General features: G+C 42.8%; 1 protein-coding gene across 2 annotated transcripts in view; it reads left to right on the plus strand.

Moving 5' to 3' along the window:
* The window catches only part of pard6gb (par-6 family cell polarity regulator gamma b), a 39,138-nt gene that overhangs the window by 10,504 nt on the left and 11,778 nt on the right, over positions 1-16,856 (plus strand). The gene's annotated exons all lie outside the window — the stretch shown is intronic.

Genomic DNA, 16,856 nt, shown 5'->3' on the forward strand with positions numbered 1-16,856 from the left:
AGAGGGTCTCGACTGCTGCCAGCCAGTCATCGAGCATACAAATGAATCTATTACCATTCACTATTCATACCCACAATCCTCCTTGGAATGTCCCTCGCTCGGTTGTGTAATGAACGGGTTCACTCCAGGGTTTTGTTTTAATTGTCAACCAGTGGTTCAAAAAACAAAAAGATATCCACAGATTTCCAGCAAGAAACCAGGTTGAGATATTTGAGAGGCCCAATCGGAGTGTGAGTCACCGCCTCGAGAGATTAAATGGCCAGACCAAAACCAACTAACTGTAAGTTGGCTCATAAGTCATCCTGCAGTAATGTTTGACTTAAAAATAAAGGCTGATTCGACCAGTCAGGTCGCGTAAGTGTAACACCTGAAAGCCATAACTTGTCCTTGTGGTTTAGCTGACACGTCGTGCATTACTTCTCACTGTCCTGCTGCTTATCTCAGTGTCTATATTCCTCTGGTGATGCATTTGATTCTCATGAATATTCCCCCTTGCTGGCTTCTTCCAGAGCATTTAATACAAAGGGGAAATTCCCTCAAACACCAGAAGGACAGAGGAGTCTTTGCTGATAGAGATTTGGCTGCTCTTATTGTGGGAGGGGGCGTATTTAGTGCTATTGTGGTGGTGAACTGCTGATGTGGTTTAGAGGAATTTGCATTGTTGTGACTGATGTTGAAACAGTCAGAGCATCCTTATGGCTCATTTATGCTCGCTGCAGTGGTTGCTTTGGACACCAGTGATGACGCTTCATCCATTTATACTTGCTTTTAAGGCGCTTTTGTCTCAAAGTTGCAGAAATCTCCCTCCATGGGGAATCTGGGAGTGCCTGTGTAATAGAAATACCTGCACAGGTGGACATGCTGACAGTCTTGGCTTAAGCTCATCTGTTGGAAAAATTTAGAGATGCACAACTGGGCGAAAAAACGGCAAAGAGCAACTCGTGCCAACGGGTATGATGTCACTTTTGTCATCCGTTGCCGTTCACACGCAGGAGAATGGAAAGTGTAAATGGGCCCCGTCGCTGGGATTCTCTTGGCGATGTGGATGTCATGACCATGTAGTTGTTCTACTTTCTAAACTACCTGGAGTCTCCTATGAAGAAGTGCATTTGTGCTCATACCAGACTAGAACATACCTCTACCTTTGCACAGAGCCTTCCCCGCATTCAGTGTCTGATGTTGAAATTTACATCACTCGACTTTTCACAAATGAAATTGTAACACTGGTCTTTGTATAGTCTATTGTTAAGTGCTGGACAAAGAGTTGTGTGTTTATGATAGTGTGAGTACCTTGTGCCTGAGAGAAGATGCCCCTGTGACCAGTGTAGTGGCATGGGAAAGTGTGTGTGGACTGTATCAGTCAGTACCAGCCTGTTAGTGCGGGTCATCAGTGGTGTCGCCACATTACTTCTCTGTCTGCTCAGATGAAAGGAAAGGCTTCACACACTCATTAAAACAGTGTGACTCACCATCCAGTCACAGCAGGGGGATTGTGTTTAACCTCAACCAGCCGTGGCTTTCATATTGATCTAGACATGAAAATAAAATCTTAATTATAGAATTAAAAAAGTTACAGCACTGGATGGTATGTGTAGCTGTTTCATAGATGCAGTTTATAATGAAAAACTTTGAAAGCTTTAGGGAGGGGAAAAACATTAAATGGTGCCCTGACATACCAATGTTGTTTTGGTCTAAAGGGTTTATGATTAATAACTCAATCTTTGTACTTCATTGCTCAGACAGACCCTCCCTTCCAACACGTGACTGGTCATCTGTCTGTGCTTGTGTATGGGCATGTACCTTTTCAGTGTTGCTCCATTTAACAGTGGGTATTTTGAATGTGCCCATGTCTCTTTCATCTACCTGATACTCCCCTGCCAGGCTTACATTTCCATTGTTGGTAAAACTGCTTCAGCACGTGCCACAGTTTTGTGGTGATGCTGATGGTACCAGTTACCGCCCGTAGGTGCTGATGGCAGCTTTTTTTTTAATTTATTTTTTTTTTTTTAAAGTGGTAAAACTTCACCTGCAGAGTACAGGGTTACACTTTGTGGTTTTTGTCCAAGTAGCCTCTCATTACAGGGTGCTTAATCATAGCAAAGAGAAGATAATTGTTAACATTGTGGAGTGAACTGAGATATCTTTGATGTCCGTTTTTGAGTTTACAGAAGGTGATTTTGATTGCTGTCGTTGTCTGGCAGGGTAGACTCTTAAATACTTGCCATGCGCAAAGAATAGAGGCAAACAAGTGGGGGGGGGGGGGGGGGGAGAGAATAGGACACATGAGAAGATAAGAGTTGGAGGAGTTCTGTATGTGGAGTTGTTCTGCTTCTCTCCAGTGTGTGAGCAGTTTGTTGTGTTGCCAACTAATGACTCTAAATTGGGATCTCATTTTGGGGGCAATGCATACAGTGACTCCTGTACCCTCTTGTTTTCTCAGCTTTTGCTTTCCAGTTTAATACGTCAGTAACTCCTACAGTGTTCCAGCACGTCTGACGTATTGTCAGATGTTTATGGTGCGCTTATCTAGGGAAACTGCAGAAGTACTAACTGCCCATTCATATTCTGTCTCAAAACAATGCAAATTAAGATATAGATAAGCCTAAGAGGGGAACACTCCTTACACTGATGTCAGCATTTCACCAGCTTCTATTTATTTTTCTTCTATTAAAGTGGATCTATTCATATGCTTTTCACTATTCTTTGTCATTAGTTGTATGGTTGCAATATAGCAAAAGTTTCAAATAATCTTGGCATATAGTTCCCAAGCTCAGGCTTCAGACTGCTCCAAATGCAAAAGAAAGGAGGTCGTCCTGCTATGATCATCTCAGCACACAGCTCTGTCTTCCTTCAGTGTTCCATTTGTGGTCAGCCAAACTCGTTTTACATTGTGGGCTACATACAGCCCACTTTATTCTTAAGTGAGCCAGTGAAACCTCCCTGTTCTGTCACTGTTTAGAAGTTTAACTGCACATTTAATCCCAGACACATCTTATATAAGAAAAAGAACTGCTTTTACAACAGTGTGTTGTAACCATCTGTTGCTGGTAGTAAATGAAAGAAATCTAGAAGCACAACTCTTTGCCCAGATTGGGCAATTTTTGTTAGTTAGCAGAAAATGACCTTTTTTTATGTTTTTAAGAAATCTTTAGTAGATGGTGGGGGGAAAAAAAACTGGAACTTTTCTGTCATTTAACGGTTTATTTGGTCATGTATGAAAGGCAACGTGAGAAGTCCTTATCAGTAGGAAATGATGTAAAACTCCTGAAAATGCAAGTAATCGTTCAAAAGTTATGCCCTCCTTCACATTTTCCAAAGCTTTGGGGTCTTTGTTGGGCCAATTCTGGCCCCTGGGCCTCAAGTTTGACACCTCTGCTCTAAAAGAAGACAAAGGAGCTAAAACCGCCTGGGCTGCGCCGAAGAGCAGTGCGCTATGAATCACACAAAATTACTCTAACAGAGTCTAAGAATGTAAAATGTGGAGTTGAAAATGAGTGTAATAAGTTCCCCATAAATTAACAGAAATATTAACTGACCCCTGTTGGTCGACACAACATTGGACTGAATCTATCCAAGCTGTCTCTGGAGTATAACAGGAACTGCACATGAAGGCTTTTAATGTGCTGAAAAGCTTTGAGAGCTGACAGGCTTCAGCGCCGTCTTGCAGGTAGTGGTGCACAGCTACTAATTTCCCACACTACAGTAATGACTCTAATAATCGTGATGAAGGTCTTTAATGATTTGTGTACACTGGATTACAAGCGGGGCTCAAACGAGGACATGCATGTTGAATTATATTGAAACTGTACCTGCACTTACACCATGGCAGACACAATCTGCGTCTATCCAAGCAAAGCACATTCCTGTTTTTAAAGGGCTGTTTTTTGGGGAGGGTGGTGGTGGCGGGGGGGGGCTGCAGTTGTTTTTGTAGACTATGCCAGTGGCCTGCACACAGACTAAACTTTCAACAGTGACAAGAGACCCCTTTTTGGCAAAGGGCTGAAAGTTTAAATAAATAGATCCAAGGTTGTGTCTGAGCGTGCTGGGCGTTTACAGCTCCGGCAACCCAGCTGCTCTCCCCACCTGTGAAAACTGCGATCAGATACCAATATCGGCCAAACTAAAGAAAGATGTGGCACCACAGCACAAATAGAAAAAGCGGTGGACTGTATCAGCAGCTGTGCCAGTTTCAGCTGAGCTGTGCAGACATCCAGACCGAGGCTGTTACACAACAGCTTGGACTGCACAGTTGCTTGGAGATCAAAGAAAAAAGGAAAATATATATTTCTGAATGTCTCCACTTTGCAGATTTCCCGCAGATGACCTTTTATTTACTTTTTTCTCCTAACACAACTACAGAGCTGTCATGCAGTAAAGTTACATAGTAACAGGAAGAACCAATGCCGCCTGCTGAAATTGCTTGAGTGGAAGGGTTATTAATTGTTTTAGCATAAGAGTCACTTTAATCAGGTGCTTCTGTTCATTGCAAACTGTTGACATCCAAATTGTGAGGATGGGGGAGGAACATATGGGAGGTTGAAAAATCGACTTTCTTTCATCCCAGAATAAGACTTTTGAAATGAATCAAAGGAGGAGTCTTTGTCACAACAATGTGTTTTGTGGTATCTGGTGCACACACCATGCAGTGTTTGCTACTAATTTCACTTCTATTTGAGGCAGATAGGGTTGCACACGTAAAAGAGGCACACATGTTCTGCAGATATTTTAATTGTGAAGTACTTAATGAATAACTGGGCGAGCTATTCGGCTGCTTTTTCAGTCTGCAGAACAAACAGACTACATTCGAGTCCACCTGTCACGACAGTTTGGGTGAGCGTCCACCAGGATGAGATCGTCTTTGGAGGAGTGGCTAAATGATATTGAGGACCATCACAACGGCAACCAGGCCAGCCAAGCCAAGCAGTGGAAAACATGTGATGGAAAGGTCCAGGGTGAGTTAGTTAGAAGGAAATGATCTTTCCAAACAAGACTGAAGGGATTCCCCCCTAGTAAATCAGGGATGATTTTGTTATTGCCTCTACATATACTTGCAGCCAAAGTAAGCCTGAGTGTGGGAATCATGGGGATGTTGGTGATATGGGTGAGGCCCACAGGTTTGACCTTAACCAAACAAGCCCTGACCTTTCCCACTCTGGAGTCACTGTGACAAAGAGCAGGAGCTCTGCTCAAACTAAAACCACACTCAGCAACCCGCATACACGTCCCCTCCTCACTTACCCTGCCTCAGTTTTTCATGTGATAGAAAATTATTAAATTTCCGTTGTGAAATTACAGAAACACTTATCAAAGAGAAGATATTAGGCAGAATTTACCGTAAGAAGGAAAAAATGTTGTTGTGCTAAAAGGTGGTTTATGCCTTCGTGTTGATGACATAAATGCTTAAATATTACCATGGAGACGAATTTCTTATCGTGATTTTTGTCTCAAGTCTCATTTATTATTACCGAACATTACATCAGTTTCAATTTTATTTCTGTAGCACATTTAAAAAGACCAAGGTACATCAAAGTGCTTCACACAAGTACAGCAGTACAGGATTACGACAATAGAAGAACAAAGTAAATACAGTAATCACCTTGATAGCCTTTTCTTCTTTCGTAAACCACCTGCCTAGTCTTGTGTGGGATCCCCTCATTGAGCCAAAACTGCTCTACCTCATTGAGGCATAGACGCAGGTCATTGCGGGTCCTGCTGTGGTGTCTGGCACTGGGATTATCCTGGTCCTGTGTGGTGCCAGGGACATGATGGAACTGTGGAGTGCGCTTATTTCGCTGCAATTGGTGGAGTTTGGCCATTGAGTCATCACTTTGGTCTCGTTCTTGTATTTGTTGAGACGTTTTTGCAGTTTGCATGAGGCATTGTCCTTCTGGGAAGGCTAGTCTTTCTGTAGCATGGCGTGCTTGGTCTGTAGCACCAGTTTGGTACATTTTCCCAGCAGAACATTGCATTTAAAAAAAAAAAAAAAGGTCTATATGTTGGGCCTCATCTGCGTATATTTTCTGAAATGAGGTTCTCAATTGCATCCCAAAAGTAAACTTGTTCCAAACCAGTTACTGTAAAGATTCCTCAATGCGGGTCTTTATAGTAGCTTTTCTACATTTTTAGAGCCACTGCCTGTGCAGTGATCCTTACAGGCTCTGTGCTGCTGTTTTGGTCAACTGCAGAGATCCTGTCAGCACATCTGGCCACTCTCACACCATGGCCAAAGGGCTTCTGAGAACACGTGCATGCACGTGTGTACTTTTGTCCACATGTCCCCGTTCACAGCCTTTGATCCATGTGGGCAAGAGAGGGAGAGAGTCCCCTCAGTAATTGGCGTTGGCTGTGTTTTCCAGGATGCCTCTTTAAGCTGATTTAGCCCTAAAGACACCAGATTAGAGTGGATGTTTTGATTAGTGTAGATAATTCAGCATTTATTCCTGCCAGTGCAGCTTTTCTTTCTTTTCTTTTTTTCAGTTTCATCTTCTGTGCTCAGTTGCAGTTCAGATGCCGCTCGGTGGATTAATAACTCTCATTCCAGTGAACTCCCTCGATGGCCCGAAACCATCTTTTTCCTCATTCCAGCACATCTATTTTGGTCATGCAAAGGCACTGCCTCATTGCTCGGCCTTTAGTGTGCTTTTGTGACTCCATTTGTGGTGTCATTAAGAATGACTTTCAGTATCGTCTATTGTGCTGGAACCTTAAGTACCTCGTCCCTTTGTGTTTGGCACCACAGAGCAGCCTCTGGCTCTGCGATGAAGGTTCAGTGAAAGGGGCTGCTGTGAAATAACAACCCGACACACTGCATATGGCTCTAAAGAGGAAAGAGTGGTTGTCATTTAATCTGTTTTTTTCTTTCTGCCCTTGTCTTGTTCTTTGTTACAATTCTCCTCTCTTTTGCTTGCTCTTGTCCTCAGAACAGATGTAAAAGTGCAGTTTCTGCACGTATGGCAGCAAAACTATAGTATCTGATCATCTTGGTATGTGTTCAAGTATTTTACTTAAGGTAGCTCCAGCCAGTCCTCATTCTTTTCATGTTGGCGCTTAAACATGACTCAGTCGTCAAGGGCAAAGAGGGGAGAAAACCACAGCAGACAGTGGGGAGTCGCCCTGACAGTAAGACAGACAAACATGCAGGAAAGGGGGAAGGAAGGAGAGACAGCCGGGCAGGTCGAGTCCACCTCTATCCTGTGGTCTGGCACTTGTCCTCTTCTTCCAATCTGAACCAACAGAAATTAGCAATTTTTAGGAAAATGTGAAAAAGATTAAAAGCTTTTTAGCTTTAATTTTAACAACGGTACTGGACAAAAAGACTTTTTATTAGTGCTTTTTGAAAGCTTTAAACAGATACTTTGATGTCACATCTGTGTGACATTCAGAGGGCAGCAGTATGGGAAAAGGTTTCATGGATCAGTCACTGTCAGAAATATGAAGCCTTGCCTCTACTGGGGGGGGGTGTCTGTGCCATAAAACCGTGTGTAGTTCTTGTGTATGTGTGGGCGTCACAAGAAAACCTGTGTGTGGCCTTTTTCTGTGTCTTCAGACAATGCTAGCTATAGTTAAAGTGTGATTAAGATCCCCGCTTCCTGCCAGGATCAGGACAGAGCGGCAATAGCCATTACTGATGGGTGGACAACAGAGCCACGGCAAACCAGCTTGCATGAGGCTGTAAATCGTCTCAGCTGGCAGGAAAAAAGAGATGGATGTGCATGTGAGAATGCACTAAAGCGACAGCACAACAATGTTAACCATGCAGCCAGTCAGGAAGTGCATCATTTTATGATGACTGCACCAGAGGCCGGGCTTGCGCTTGACCTGTAACAAAAGCACTTCTTATTGTCGAATGCATACTTTCCTACGTGATCGACAGTCACCACGCAGCGCTTCGCTGTGTTCTCAAGACCTGGGAGGGAAAGTCCTGGTTTTTTTAATGAAACGTTCAAGGGTTGTTGCATTTGTCAAAGCTGTATTCGTGTTTGTGTTTGCTAAGTCTCTGTTTTCATTTTGGTTTACGACCTCACTTTGAACTGCACCTCCGCTCTCCCGCGATGAAGTTTCCAGACATTGTGGGAGAGCGTCTGTGTCAGGGCACCCATCCCGAACATCTGCTTGCCACTTACGACGGGCATTTTAATTGATTTTTTTATTTTGCCTTTGAAAAGTCTGCAGTCAGCATTGCTCTTTTTGTCAACTTGTCTGAAAAGGAAAATCGATCAGATGTTTTACTCTCTCTGACAGGCACATTTCCTCGAGGACACAGCTGATTTGCAGTTCTTCATATGGGTGAAAATGAACTCCATACACAGCTGGTCTCAATTTAAAAATCCCATCACACCTCAACAGAGTGTCTGTTATGTCTACTCAGTTTTTTTTGTTTTTTAAGAAAAACTCAGGGCCTCTGAAATTGAATTCATCCTGCATGCACTTAAAGCTCTAGAGAGCCGGGCTCTGGAAATGTGATGAATGTCATGAACATAGCCGGTCCTTCGGAGACAAACAAACAACTTCCCAAGTCACTACCAGCAGCATGAACCTTCAAAGAGCATAAACGAGCTTGTCCTTTCCCCTGGTTTATGGCCGGGAAGTGGAATGAGATCCTGTCACATGTGTGACTTTGAATATCCCAACTGTATGTGGGTTTCTGTTCTCCGTTTGTGTTTGTTTGGGAGCTGTTTTAAGAATCATTTCAACAGCTTTGTTTTTGTGCTTTCAGCCTGACTCTTATACAAATTCTTTCAGGCAATTGTGACTCATGCCAACCGAACAGATAGTATCTTGGTCTTTTTTGGGGGGGGGGAGGGGAGCATATGGAAAAATACACTATGATACTACACTCGAATGAGTAAAAGTACTACATTTTATTTTATTTTCTGCTCCCCGCTGCTGCCAGTTGCCCTGTGCATTTGTTTTCATTCAACACCTTACAGAAGTGACTATGCATGGTTTGGCTCTGATACCTAAATTTAGCACAGATTGATTTTTGTGGGACTCTGTATTCAGAAATGCCAACGTAATTCAGTCGGTACCCTAAACGTGCTGCTTTCAGTACCCAACCTAATGATGTGTTTGGCGTTGACGAAGCGGACAGAGGTGAGTGATGGCAAATTTCACATTTAATACCAACAAATTAGGAGCAAAGGAAGTGTGTGTTTGGGAAACATTCATGACCGGTTTACAGTTGTCAACATGTCTGTCACAGTTGGCAAAGTAGCTTTAACTTGTGTTTCCCTACACATGCACATACTCGTTTGTTTCCTTTTTTCCCCTCCATTCCTGACGGCTACACCTGGTTGAAGGGAGGTTCAGGTGTGCCATACAGACAGATAGTATATGTGGGTTTGAGTTTGATCTCTGAGCAGGATGGCAAACATCTGTAGTCTCCAAAATGTCAAACTAGTCCCTCTATAACAGTTACATCCATCAGCCTTATCTCCAGCAGTGGATCAGACCTAAATGATGGATGATGATGATGATGATGAGTTCCTTCAGCCAGGACAGAGACAGACCGAGAGTGGTCAAGTACAAGAATGCAGTGGAAAATTCCCAGGCAAAGTTTGGACCGAACCGTGAGGGAAGAGGGTGAAGATTTGGGGTTAGAGAGAGCGGGGAATATGGCCGCTGGGTGGGTGTTAGTGGGTTTTCAAGGGAGGAGTCGCTGGTTTGGTGCAGAGACAGCTCGCTGCAGTTCCTCCTTAATTACAGCTCTACTGAAGGACAAGGCCAGGCATGCTCTGAGAGTGCTGCTGTGTATGTGTGCAGCAGTGGAAAACGCACACTCATTCACACATGTGAATGTTATGAACACAGCTGCAAGCTTGAGCAAAGGATTTGTCCTTTTTGAGGAAATCCCATCATCAAAGCGTGCAAGATGGCTCTAAGTGTATGCGGCAGTCTGCGGTGCAATTATCAGCTCAAAACCCTGGACGTGGCTTCAGTGTAGTTTATATTTGTTCTGTTTTCTGCACCTGGTGAAAAGCTTTTGGATTCATTTCAAATTTGAACATTAAAGTTAAAGCTACTGCGCATTTCAAGGCTTCGTGACATCTTGAGCTATAAGAAGTGTTTGCTAGCTAGCACAACATCAACCTAGTTTAGCCTCTGCAAAGAGTTATTTTGGGAGTCCATAATTACAAAGGGAGGGACTGACTATGCTTCTCGAGAGCTCAGCCACAGAAACACACTCCCCACGGGCAGAGTCGCTCAGCTAACTCCAAGTTAGCTGTGTCCTGGCTACAGAAACGGTTCTGTGGTGACCAGTAGTAGCATGGCTAACATGAATGTGATAAACAAGTAGACTGCACTTAACACCTCGCTATAAAATTTATAGGTATCTTGCAGATGCACTAAACATGTAGACTCGTCTTTCAGATCCAACTGTGGAGCAAAGTAACTTTATTTTCCTAATTTGATGACCCTGGTGAGGTCCCCGAGGCCAAAATCATACAGCGCTAAAACCACCAAACATATGGGAGGACTGAGGGGTCCCTGTTTATTATTTTTGTAAGTTTCTGGTGTTTGGTTATTGAACCTCACTAACAGTGGTGTCAGTAAATGTGAAGCTAACAGAGCATGCACACACTTAACATTAGGGTTGCCAACCGTCCCTTAAAAAACGGAATCGTCCCGTATTTAGAAACAAAAGTACACGTCCCGTATTGAGCTAATAAGGGACGCACTTTGTCCCGTAATACAGTGAGAATCAAAAGTAGTCTATAACTTTTAATGGAATTAACACTTTGTTTGAAAACACAATTCCCAGCCCCTCTCCTGCTTTGTGACCAATGAGCTGACAGCACACTTATGACAATTCGAGTATGACAAGTCAGATTACCGCTCATCTCATTGGTTGAGGAAAGGTCGCTTACGGAGAAAATACCGGAAGACAACCGATGACCACAACAACAAGCATGGCCAACAGGGAAACAAACGCCGACACTGCGGTGCAAGTCTCGGACGGCACACTGTGCGTCCATAAAATGAAGGTTATAACAGAAAATCTGTCGCTCGCTCTCTCTGTCTTTCACTCACACAGACACACCACCACATCAACTTTGCTAAATTGCTAATGAAAAACATTGATCAGGCAGCTGTGATTGAGCAACAGTGTAAATCCAACTATTTTCACGGTTGTTGTGGTCGTGATAATTTTGTGATGCCACATCGAAAAGGCTCGGATGAGCTTTCCAAAGTTCTACAAGTTGTGCCTCCATCGCTTGTGTCCAGATCACACGCTGCACAGCTGTGCTGCTCCGTCTTTTTCACCGACGTTTACGTGTTTGCGCGTGAGCAGCTGCGGTGACACCCTCACGAGCGATTGATGATCGGGAGCTGGTCGTGAGGTGTTAATCGCTTCTCGTTACCCCACGTATACTACACGATGCACGATGAAGGCCAAAATCGGGCTGATCACCAAATCGGTCGCACGACTCAAAAATCGGCTCAAAATGGGCCAAAAATCGCACAGTGTGAGCCCAGCATTAGAGCAGCAATGTTTGTTCGCCCAGAGAAAGAAAAAAAAAAAAGGCTGCAAAAGTACAGGGAGGAATGGGAAAAGGAAAACACCTGGCTGGAAAAGTGCACTATAAAGCGCACTGCACTGTGTGCCGGCGCACTTTTTCCATAGGCATGCTTCTATTGGTGGGCACATGAAGAACATGAGGGGCGTGAAAGCTCGGGGAACCCTTTACCAATTTTTTGTCCGCCAGGCCACGGCAGAAGCAGATATGGTATGTAAACACTGGTTTGTTTTTTTTAAACCCTCTGGTTAAGGTTAATATGGGCATGTGCAGTGAATATCAGGGCTATGTGGCCAGAAGTGTGATAATATAACTTATTTTGTGTAATAAACAAATGCAAGGATAGATGATTACAACAAATAGATGACTAATACATAAAAGTAATACATAGATGAATAATGATGATGAGTTAAGATGCGTAATCATGGGAACAAGTGGGTTTACAAACAGGAGCAGCTGATTAGCTTTAGAAAAGCTGAAATAATACCTCAACTGAAGCCAACTGTACTAAATGCACTAAATGTGCACTGTTACAAGAATATTTTTCGTTCTATTGCTTTCTATTAATTTATATAATTTTAAGTTAAGTAGGACAGAGTTCTTTTAAAGAAAGATTTACTTATATTCTCAAAAGTTAAGCATGACAGGCTTCTGTTTAAGAAAGAGACCTGTTTTACTGTGTTAATGTTGTCATTGTGAGCTAAAAATAAATGGCTAAATGATCATTTGTTTCCCATATGGTCATATCACAAAGAATATGCATCTGCTTAAATCAAGTTCAAGTCAAATGGTTAAATAATTTCACACACAAAAAAAGAGCTACCACACTGGGAAGGGTGAAGACAACTGGGTTGCCCGGCCCTGGCCACGAGGTGTCCCTTATTTATTTTTCAGGGAGTTGGCAACCCTACTTAACATGCACACAGTCACCAGTGTGTCTTATGCACACTGTAAAGATCACGCCTGTAGTCATTTTTGTGTCACAGCACATTTCATGTGTTGTGTAGTTTTGTTTTTCCTCTCTACGCTTACAGTGGTTGGAGCTGGTTCCGCTGAGAGGGAGTGCAGTGTTTCTTTAGGGTTGTGTACTTTTCTTGTATTCCCATGTGGCCACGCCACACTGATGAATTAAGAGGCCATTTCGTTGTTTGCTTTAAGTGGAAAAGGGGGGGCTGGATTTCTGAGTTTGAACCTTTTTTGTTGTCCCTGGTGAGGGAAAACACTCTTGTTTGTTGTTTAGCCCCAACAGATTCTATAATTGATATTTTTTTTTGTATAATTTATTTCTATCTTATATCATATATTACTTATATTTTACTCACATCTGGTTGTTAAAGGGGTATGTGAGCGTGTGTGCGATTTTTAGGTAGTTAAAATACAGTACATTGTCTTATATAGGTCATGAGGCTATAACAACGAGACAAGCTGTCATGCCCATGCGACTCTGGCTGTTATTCAGCCATAACATTCAAAGTCACGATTTGATTGGCTACAATTGTGCTTGAAGCCTTTTATGATTGGCCATCACAAATCACCAGAGCCTGACAGTGGCCCCTGCAACGTGCATCAAAGTAAACCCCAATTAACCTCTAATCAAGGTGTCTTAGCTAAGGCCTGTCCATGATTTAACAGAGGGAGCTTTAGCAATATTTAAGTTATAGTGGATGCAACACTTTTTTTTTTTTAGCAGCTGTGTATTTGTCACACAGGATGTGAGAGGTTCTCAAATGGCACTTGTGCATCTTTTAATATAATCTTACAAAGGACAAACTTGAAGTCTCATAAACGTGGTTTACTTTTTGAGCCCATTTGGGGATGCAGTCAGCACCCAAACACCAATAAATTCCCACAAAGGTTTTAGGAAAAAGCCCTCCTCTTCATTTGATCTTATGAGCAGAACAAAAACACACACCGTGAGAAGACGCTGCCCACTTCTCCCAACCACCATCCCCCGTTCTCTAAACATGTGGGCCACGAGTCGGTGGTTGAATCAGGCCAACTCAGCAGTTCAGGACGGGAGAGGAAGGAAAAGAATGGAGGAGGGGAGGAATGAGCCCTGACTCTTGTCCTGGTACGAGTTGTGTCCTAGAGACTCCCTGAAACAATGGTTACTGACAGCTCATGTGGAAATACTCCCACAGACAGTTTTGACATGGTGTGTGAGAGAGAGGGAAGAGAGCAGAGGAGAGTACTGACTGTTTTAGCTGTAGCTAGCTGCGAGATGAAGTAAACTGCAAATGAAATCAGTGGAGCAAAGCAGGGGCAGGAAAAACCAAGGATATGTGTCACTGTGCACAGGAAGTTTTCTGTTATGCTGTGTGGTTGTGTAAGAGTTGATGTTTCAGGTGCTATCTTTCAAGAAGATGGAAGAAGGGGGCCTGTCCAAGCTTGCAGAGCATTTTCCCAATCGCACTCCATAGCAATTGTGGTGGTGGTGGGGCACTCACTTGGAGGCTGACTGACCCCTTTTTCATGACTCACTAGAGCTCAATGTGTTTGCTCACATTAAGGGAATGGTTGAGTACGTAGCAGTGCAAATCTCACGCTGAGGCTTAAGACTGAAGCCGTCCGGCTACATCGAATGTGGACAAGTAGTCAAAGTTCTGCTTCAGCTATCGCTTAATTTTAGACAAAATAAGCACAGTTGACTGAACGTGATTGCTGCATACTCGTCTGCTTGGATAAGAATGAAAAGATCTCATTTGCTGTCCAACGCAATATTTTCTTTGGCCTTCTTTCTTTCTTTCCCTTTTTAAAAAAAATTTTTTTTTTTCTACCATGAAGTACGGGAGATGAACGTCTCCAGAGGCAACTTCAAAACAAAGGCTCCCTTTTCCTGTGAGTTGATGTAAGACCCTCTCAGCACGAAGTCTTATTTGAAGAGAGGCAGAATCGCCCTTCCTCGGTTTCTCTTTGTGTGTTTCCCCTGAGCCGTCCGTTTACAGAAACAAAACTGGTGCGCAGGCAATACGACGACTTGTCCTCAGCTGTTTACACAAGAGCTGTTCTAAATTTTTCACATGCCTGTTTGTGCACTTACTTCCTTACCTGCCCGCCTTGATTGTCACAACCTCCGGTGTGTCCTGGCCTGTCTGCAGAATGTTTGTGTATCTGCATGTGAGCTCCAGAGAGACCATAATCCTCCTAGTCTGCCTGTCGTCTGTCACCTGCAGCTGATAAAAGATTAGGTTTAAAAGGTTGGGAAGGATGAAGCAGAAGGTCATGAAAACGGCAGAAGAGGTCTTCAAGAGTTCATTCGTGGTGTTTGAGATCACACAGATTGTATCATGAAGTAGCCTCTGTAAAAGAGTTCTGTTAAACTGAAAGGGTTATAGCTTGGAATTTATGTTTATTATTTTGCTTATAGGTTGATTATTTGGATACAATTAAACAAACCATGTTGGTATCGTGCTAAGTCGCAAGCAGCGGTGCAAGTTGAGGGGAAATAAGAATACAGTTAAAGGGACAGGAAGTCTATGTGTGTTGATACTTGATGCCAAAATTCTGACAGCGCAGTAGTACTTGTTCTGTTTTGGTACATTAGCCAGTGTACTGGTACGTTGGAGATTAAGTCAGATTTTGAAACTGAAATGCTCCTTCAACTCAGATTTCCAACTCGGAGAATCTGAGCAGTCTTACCAACTCAGAATTAACATCCAAGATGGCAGCAGTGAGTGTAATGGGTAAAAAAAATAGTGAAACTTCTAATCTGTGCTGTCACTGCTGTGGCTAAAGAAGCCATGCACAAAGCGCTAAGCAGCCTCTGTTCATGGAAAAAGCACAGGGAAAAACTACAAGCAACTAGTGCGGCGTAGGGCAGTATGACCTCTAATCACAATGACGATTAATTCAACGTCCTCAATTACAAAAGGTGCCATCATACTTTTCAGACCAAGGGAGTAAATACCTCCAGTTTTTGCAAACCACATAAAAGACCATCATCCAGATCATTCATTCTATCACCATCCAAACTGTTTTCATCCTCATGTTATTCCAAAATAATATGATTTTGTTTGAAATTGCTGGAAAAGCCACATTTTTTTTTTCCATAGGCTAAAATGTTTGCAGCTGGTAAACAAGAATAAATGCTTGAGCTAATATAATGCAACTAGCATTATAGCTTGTGGGGTGATTGGTAGGCTACTTGAAGCCATACTAATGTTAACATTTGAATAAACATTCTGCCATCATCAATATCTGCTTATGTCAGTACTACTGCTACCAAGTGCTACATTTCTGCTATCATGGATTTACTTATTTGGATTCCAATTCCATCTTTAGATCAGGCCTACCATTTTGGACCAGGGATGATCTCTGATCAGTAGTACTGATACATGGTTGAAGGGCACAGTGTAATGTTCCCGTGTTTGTTCAGTATAGAGAATGATGCATCCAACTGAACAGCAGCCACTGTTTTCCGTTTACGCGTTTTTAGTTTTTATTAATCTAAAACCTTTTTTTTTTTTTTTTTTTTTTTTTTCCCCCCCCCCTCTGGCAATTCATTCGACTTGTTTGCTCCTATTAAACTTCATGATCAATGCTTTCAGCATAAAGCATAAAACCATCTCAACAAGCTGCTGCAAATGGACCGTGTTCCCTTTTTCTCACTCCTGAAATGAGCGCACGTGAATAATATGCGCACAGGACTCGTAAACATTGTTCTCTCCATTAAACAATGTGAAGCTAATCCAGAGTCCCAATCTTTTCAGCCTGGGGCTCATTAAATATTATTTGATGGTTGAAGAGGCCGATAAGCTCGTGTTCGAGGGTGGGAGTGGAATCAAAAGGTTAGACTGCAGCTATTTTCTTCGCCCTATGTCTTCCGAGTATTCCTTAAGAATGTCTTTTTGTATTGTCTTGAAGAGACGCACAAAGATGGCTCTATTAAGAAACAATATCTTCTGTTTCCTCATATTTGAAAGCTTTTGGAGGCATTCCTCTTAAGTCTTTCCCGTCCTTCCAAACACACCCACTTAATCACTCGCATGTCTCATACTAACAGAAGTCCAGACAGATGGCATGTACTCAAGTCCAGGTCTGCTGCTGTGACCCGGACGCTGCCAGAATCTATTTCCCCGCATCCGTTCTTTGCCAGAATGCCTGTAAAATATATTACTTGTTGTATGGTTATGAGACGTGCGAGCGATCATGCGCCGGCGCTGAGTGTCGTCTCGTTGTCTTTTTAAATAAAAGCAGTCTGTACCTGGATTTTGTCTCAGTGCATCTCTGTGATGTAAAGAGTGTAAGATGTACATGAACTTTGGTGATGTATAAGGGTGTTTATATCTTCATGTGGTCAGTAAGCAGTGAAAGTAGAGCGTTTACCTGCGGCCATAT

This window comes from Aulonocara stuartgranti (genome assembly GCF_965226115.1).
Source record: "Aulonocara stuartgranti genome assembly, chromosome: 22".
NCBI classification, from domain to species: domain Eukaryota; kingdom Metazoa; phylum Chordata; class Actinopteri; order Cichliformes; family Cichlidae; genus Aulonocara; species Aulonocara stuartgranti.